At 36.2% G+C, this 7,503-nt stretch overlaps 1 pseudogene; it reads left to right on the top strand.

The window, feature by feature from the left end:
* The first annotated feature begins 7,140 nt into the window (after positions 1 to 7,140).
* Positions 7,141 to 7,232, top strand: LOC113175512 (U6 spliceosomal RNA; annotated as a pseudogene).
* The last annotated feature ends 271 nt before the right edge of the window (positions 7,233 to 7,503 follow it).

Below are 7,503 nucleotides of genomic sequence, written 5' to 3'. Positions count from 1 at the left end.
CAAAGCATGCACTGAATCTCTGAAACAGTGAGCTAAAATATACTTTTCCTTCTCTACATTTTTCTTGTATGGTCTTCGGTCACAGTGACACAAAGATGATTAACATGTCCTAGAAGGCTGGGGTAGGGTAGTATTCTTATTTACACCAACAGTCCTCTGTGACTGTTGTATAATTTTTTTTTCCTATGCCTGACAAAAATATAGATAGAGTATACTGAAGATAAATTAAGGCTCTTGGGTGCTTGCACAATGCTTAAGAAAAACCTGCATTACCTTCCAACAAATCCAATTCAGCCTCTCCGTTTTGAAATTATTCCTAGAAATACCATCTTCATAATGAAACAGAGTCCCTATAGCAACAATACCATCTGATGTGTTATGAACATTTAAAAGCTGCATTTCAGTGGAATATTTCCAAATATGATAGTAGCAGCATAACAATCGATGAGGTGATAAATTAACTAAACCGTGTTTGAACTGAATTCTGAGAGAGACACAGAGAGAGAGACAGAGAGAGAGAGAGAGAGAGAGAGAGAGAGAGAGAGAGAGAATGAATCTGCAAAGTGTATACTTAAACCATAAATAGGATATTTTCACAAACTTGAAGTTTGAGACCATTTTGGTACCTAGTCTTATTCTGCTTTAGGAATGTAGGAGGCATTTGGAATGTTTGTAGCTATCTCCAGTGCTCACATACCATACCAAATGGATCCTCACAGGAACCTTAAGTGGAAATAAAGATTCTTTCTAATGTTTATAGCACATTGAAGCAAGGGTCCAACTCTAAAGACTCTTATTTTCATTAACTTTGCTTAACTAACAACTCACTGTTTTCTTTTTCTTTCTTTCTTTTTCTTTCTTTTTGTGGTGCTGGGGATTACATCCAGGGCCTCATACATGCTAGGCAAGTGCTCTACCATTGAGCAACTTCCCCAGCCCACAGCTCACTTTATTTATTTATTTATTTATTTATTACCAGAGATTGAAACCCAGAGGTGATTAACCACTGAGTCACATCCCCAGCCCTATTTATTTATTTATTTATTTAGGGACAGGGTCTCATTAAGTTGCTTAAGGCCTTGCTAAATTGCTGAGACTGGCTTTGACCTTTCGATCCTCCTGCTTTAGCCTCCCGAGTCACTGGGATTACACATGTGCATCACTATGCCTGGTCCATCAGTCATTTTTTTATGCAACAAAATGAAGGTTTCAAAGTCCCCAAGAATGAGTCATTTGTATCAGTAATTGTTCCTTGGAAGAACGGCTCTTCCAAGTATGTAAAATTTTAAGGTTGCCACAGCCTTTCTGTGTTCATGCTGATGACCAGCAAAGTCTAGAAAGTCAGCTGATTAGGCTTTCTTTCAGTAATCTGGTTCCTCATTTCCTGAATGCTCTATTTGTCTCTGTTTTTATTGTTTTCTTGAATTTGATTAGTTGTTCTGTCTGTTTTAATACCTTGTCTCTATGTGATGCCTGGCCCTTGGCTACTTGTCTGGATTTTCTTATATCACTTTCTTGTCTTCAGGCTATTAGACCTAATCTATAGTTGGGCTATCCTTTTTATTTATCTTCCCCCTTATACCTTCTCTTGGCATCTCTGGTGCTGAGTCATAGGCCTTCTCTCTTATTTATTGCTGTCCATGACCTTGCTTTGTAGCTGAAGGCTGGGGTGTATTGGGACCACATTATATTGTACTCCACAGTAGTAGCAAGGTAGAGAGAGGAAAATCTGTTTTTGTTAATAGTTACCATTTTCAGCTGGCTTTCTGCTGCATTGGATGTTTTGGATTTGTATCACATTATATCTTAACATCCAATAAAATCTTTTATCACATAGGAAATCTAAAGCTACAAATTATCACTTTCACAGAGCTTGCCTCTTACAGTGTAAGAACAAGTTTTTAGACTTTGTTAGTTGTGTATTTCCTGAAGACTCATTACCTTTCCTTATTATGCATTCATGAGTGCTAGCCAGAAGATAGATAGGGTAAGACTTAAATTATTTGCAATGAATTCATCTACAAAGACTGACCCATTTTCATCCTGATGCCCCAGTTGGTGGCAACATTCACCTGATTCGCAGCACTCATTGTCTATACTATTTAGCTTCTGGGTTCTTTATTTAACTGTTATTTCTTTATGTGAATGACATTTCTTCCTATGCAGAATCTAAACTCCATTCTATGTCTGTATCTCTGACATCTACCCTACAACTTTGCATGTGATGGCTGCTAAGTTCTTTGTTTGTTTGTCTTAATGGTACTGGGAATAGAACTCAGAACTCAGCTGTACAATTGAGCTGCACCTCCAGACCCCATCATTTCTACATTTATTGACTGATAATATGCAATAAACCCTGGAGATAAAAGGTTTTAGTGTGTTCTTTTTAGGAGTCATTCTGAAGACCTCTAAGAAGATATATCTACCACAGAAACACTCCAGAGAAGTTAATAGATCAACATAAACTCTCCAGCTGACTTTTCTTCTCTTAGACAGAACTATAAAATGAGGAGGTTCAGCAAAGAATGAGTTGTGATAAAAATGCTTTTTTCCAAATATAAAACATTAAGCCTTTTGGAATAGAGTTTGACAACCTCATGACATATTTATGCTAATTCACGTACTTGAAGATTATTTCACACATGCTGAGTTCTTACACCTTAGCAACCAGTACAGCCCAGACTTAATGCAAAATTTTTGCTTTTGCTTAATGTTTTTTTTCCTTTCCTGTCAACAATTTATTAGTGCAAGAATTTATTTGTACTTTGACTGTTTAGTATAAACACCATTTTACATTTTCTTCTACTGTGAAATAACTGGTCAAGGGGATTCACAGACTTGTTGAAAACATGTATTCATTGAACCCCTTTTATTTCTGCTCTGTCATTTATTTCATGGCAAACCAACAGAGTGCTCAATGTGTAACAAACTAGCATGTTTGATACATAGCATATTCAAAAATTTCCATGTAAAATACCTTATACCATTTGTTTGGGGCCTTGACTTTCCATATAAGATGGTACAGAAAATATTCTAGCTATATTTTGAATTGTCATATCAACTGGAAGATAGTTCAGCAGTTCCTAGAGAAAAAGAGCCCATCTTAAGACACAAGGAAGAGTTATTTGCACAAATGGTGTGTTTTGAGGAGCACTGATTAAAGAACTATTTATGAAAAATACTGAGAACATGGGCTGGGGTTTTAGGTCAGTGTTAGAGTGTTTGCCTTGCATGCATGAGGCACTGGGTTCAATCCTCAGCACCACATAAAAATAAATAAAAATAAAGATTTTTAAAAAGTTATTTTAAAAATACTGACAACAGATTTTGGAATCAAATCAACCAGAATTTCTTTAAATTTATTAGTTGTATGATTTTAAACATTTCACCTGCTCTCTCTGAGCCTTAGTTTTCTTATTGCTGAAGTGGGAGAGAATAATATATTCCATGGCGTTTTGGTCAGCTTTTCTGCTCCTGTGACTACAGGACATGATCAGCACACCTTAACTATAAGGGAGGAATAGTTTATTTGAGGGCTCACAGTTTCAGAAGTCTTAGTCCATTCCTCGGGGCTTGAAGTGAGGGTGAATATCATGGAGGAAGAGTGTGGCAGAGGGAAGCAGCTCACATCATGGTGATCAGAAAGGAGAGAGAGACTCCAGCTCCAGATACAAAATATATACACCAAAGCCATGCCCCAAATCAACCACCTCCTCTAGTCACACTCTAGTTACACTCAGTTAATCCCTGTCAGAGGATTAAATCACTGACTGGGTTAAAGACTCTCACAATCCAATCATTTTTCCTCTGAATCTTCTTGCACTATCTCAAATGTGAGATTTTGGGGAACACCTCACATCCAAACCATAACACATGGTTGAGAATTAACTGAGATAACATGATAAATAGTGAAAAAATCATTGGGTCCCTGTCCCCTCTCTGTTGCCCTGCCAAAATATTTAGAATTCCTTAATTAGATATTCTTCTCATTATTGAAGTAGCAATACTAAACACAATTCATCTTGAAAGCACAATACCTTTCAGAAGGACAATATATTAAACAACTATATCATAACATTTCAGATATACTTTGTGGGGCCCCAAGGGAGTGAGACCAGACAGTTGTGGCAAGGAAGTGGCTGCCAAGTTTGGCCATAACAATTGCTTCCAGAGGTGGACAGAACCAAGCAGAACATTGCAATTATGGCATATAGGCAATATAGTCAGTATGATGGATGCTCAAAGACAGAGGAAGGAAGAATGAGTCCACAAATGTTCAGTGAAACCACTTTGACATTTTTCCCAAGATGAGCCACTGGTGGAAGGCAATGTTCTCAACATGGAAAAATGTTAAAATGGTTGATTTAGTTGGTTGAAATAATAATAGTCACAAAACACATTATGTTTCAGGCACATTTCAATGCACTTCACACTTGTTTATTCATTTATTTCTCATGACAAATCAACAGGGTAGAAGACATTGCACCTTCATTTCAGATGAGGAAATAAGGCATGGGGTTATTTGGTAGTTGTCCAAACACAGAACTAGTAAATGAAGATGCTAGAATGTAAATCCAAGTAGTCTGGTTTCAGAATCCATGTATTTAAACTTGGGGAAACAGTCAGCCTTGTTATTTTTATACCCCAAATATGAATTAATATCTTTAATTTTATACTTTTCAGGGGTAAATAATTAGCATATTAGAAAGATCAGCAAATTGGGAAAAAGGAGATCTGAGTTGTAATCTGAGTTCTATTAGCTGCAGGGACCTTGGAACAGGTGGTTAGTTTTCTGTACTATAGACTTTGTTTTTCTGATTTGTCCACTGATGAGTTCAATCTAAGACTCCCTTTCAATTCTGATTCTATGAGACATTATAACAAGTAATTATTTTTAAAGTTATTCAGAATTTTTATTATGCATCAACTCTGAAAATGCTTCATGTGATTTGGATAACAATCATCCTAATCCTCTTTCTTTAGCAACTACAGAATTTCAGTATGTTATAACTTTATTTGAGCTTTGGAATATATAATTATGATAGACTCATGCTGCTGATCTTGATTACCATAGAAACACATTGAAGTTTCTCTCAGCACTCTCTTAATTTTTGAGTCTTTTTTTTCTCTTTCAATGAGGAAATGAGGAAAAGCATCATGGTCTTTTTATTTGTTTTTATTTTTAAATGGTTCATTCACCAAGAAGAACTGTTGCCAACAATAATGGGTAGTGTAGAGTAAACCCCTCTGCACCCTGCAAAGGAAACCATGAATGGTCTGCCCCATGTTTAATTAAATTCATTTTTTTCTTCAGCAGCAGCTTAACTTAAATGGCATTTTTGGCATCATAAATTTCATGAAACGGCAGTAATTTCAGCTTCATTTCCGTTCTCTTGGCAGGTTTTTTGTACACTTGGCCTGAAAAAGGTATGGTTATTTTCTGTTTAGATTGATAGAGGATTAGGAACATTTGATTGAACTGCTAGACTAATGCAGTGGCATTTTCATTCGACACAGTCATATAACTTTCCTTGTTTATCAGATGCAGTACCCAGCTTTAACCTTCTGGTTTCAGAACTTCACTTCTCAAAATGCTATTGCAAAGTTTTTCCAAGTTCACCTTCTAGAATTGTAAGTAAAAGCAAAAGACCAAAAATTGGTGTTAATGTACATTAGTGAGAAGAACTCTGGACATGATTAACTACTCCCTCTTCTGGGCCTCACAGTAGTTTATTCTATCTCTATCTATTAAAGCACTTATTAGATGCTGCTTTGTATTCAAGTTAGCTGTGTACATGTTTATCTTCTCTGCTAACCTATCTTCCTTTGAATAAGAGTTAGATCCCTTAGTGAATACCCTCATAGGGTTTTGCATCACACACAACATGTTTTAAAAAAGTGCCCAATGCATAATAGCTGAATAAATTAGTTTTATGTCAAATTCAGAAAAGTGTTCATGAAAATTTCTTCTTCTAACTCAGTATTCACTCTTCAGTGGAAAATGTATTGTACAAAACCTTCATTTGTGCAAAATTAAAGAGTATTATAAACCCTGGGAGATCAATCTTAACAACTGGGCCATATTTTGGTGGATTTTACCCTTTTTCTGTCATATGGGTATTGACTGCTTTATGAAAATATATTGTACATAGAAGAAACACTGACCTGTTTGTCTTGGGTATGTTGGCAACTGCCTGGGAAGCAACTGAATGAAAGAACAACAGGAGATTCCAATTTTAAAACTGCCAAACATATCTGGGACCTCAGCAGATGCCAAAATTGAGGGTAGAGAACTAAGAAAAGATGGGAGAAACTTTTCTTCTACTTTTATATAACAATGCAGCATTCATAATTGCAGTAGAATCCATCATCCCATCTCAGAAGCTTAGTGCCAGGTACAATAAGAGTAGAGGTAAGTTTGAGGTTTCTCAACAATAAAAGAAAATCTTCCATAACTCTCTGAGTTACAAACCATTTCATTTGACAATACTATTTAGGACAGCATGATTGTGTATATCTGAAACTATTAAGTTGAATCATGTCCTTCAAAAGAGAGGCATTGGAGTCCTAACTCCCTGTATTTCAAATTGTAACCCTATTTGGAGGTAGGAAATTTATACTGGTAGTTAAATTAATATCACAACTTTTGGGTGGGCCCTAATCAATATGACTGATATCTTTCTAAAAATGAATCATTTGACACAAGGGCAGACATATATAAGAGGGAGTTAATGTGGGAGGACTTAGGAAAAAGATGGCGATCTACAAGCCAAGGACAGTGGTCTGCAATAGATTCTTCCCTCACAGAGTTCAGAAAGAGCTCATTCAAAAACACCTTGATTTCTGATCAAGAAAATGGTGGTAACCAGAGGTAGAGGAGAGTAGGATGGAAGGAGGGTTGGGTACTTACAGTTACAAGAAATAAGTTCTAGTGTGCTATCAAACAGCAGGGTGAGTATAGGTAATGATAACATACTGTGCATTTCAAACAACTAGAAGAAAGGATTTTGGTCAAATTTATGTTTTAGTTGCAAAACATAAATTTCCATTGACTAAGGCACGGGGTCAGTGGCACTTTGTTAAGGCAATCCCAGCAAATTAACACCTTGTTATACTACAGACATTCAGAATCCTGATCTAGTGCTTGCTTTGGAAGCACATGCACTAAAATGGGAATGACAAAGAGAAGATTAGCATGGACCCTGCAAATTTGTGAAGTGTTCTATATTTTTTTAATAAGAGAAAAAAGAAAAGCAAAGGGACCTCATGAAAACATAACAGAAATCAATATACTAGAGGAATCTGGAAATGGGAGAGGGGGAAGGAAAGGGAGAGTACGAGAGTTGCACATGTATTAATATATCACAGTGAATCCCATTATTATGTAGAGGTATAATAACCAATAAAAAGAATTCTGATCTACATGCAGAAGAGTAAGCTGATTTTTCTAACTAGTGAGAGATGGGGTCTACTCAAAATGAATTAAAGATTTAAATGTAAGAG

The sequence above is a fragment of the Urocitellus parryii genome, chromosome X (assembly GCF_045843805.1).
Source record: "Urocitellus parryii isolate mUroPar1 chromosome X, mUroPar1.hap1, whole genome shotgun sequence".
Classification (NCBI taxonomy): domain Eukaryota; kingdom Metazoa; phylum Chordata; class Mammalia; order Rodentia; family Sciuridae; genus Urocitellus; species Urocitellus parryii.
Note: the sequence above shows the minus strand (reverse complement) of the source record. Positions and strands in the feature narration are given on the sequence as shown.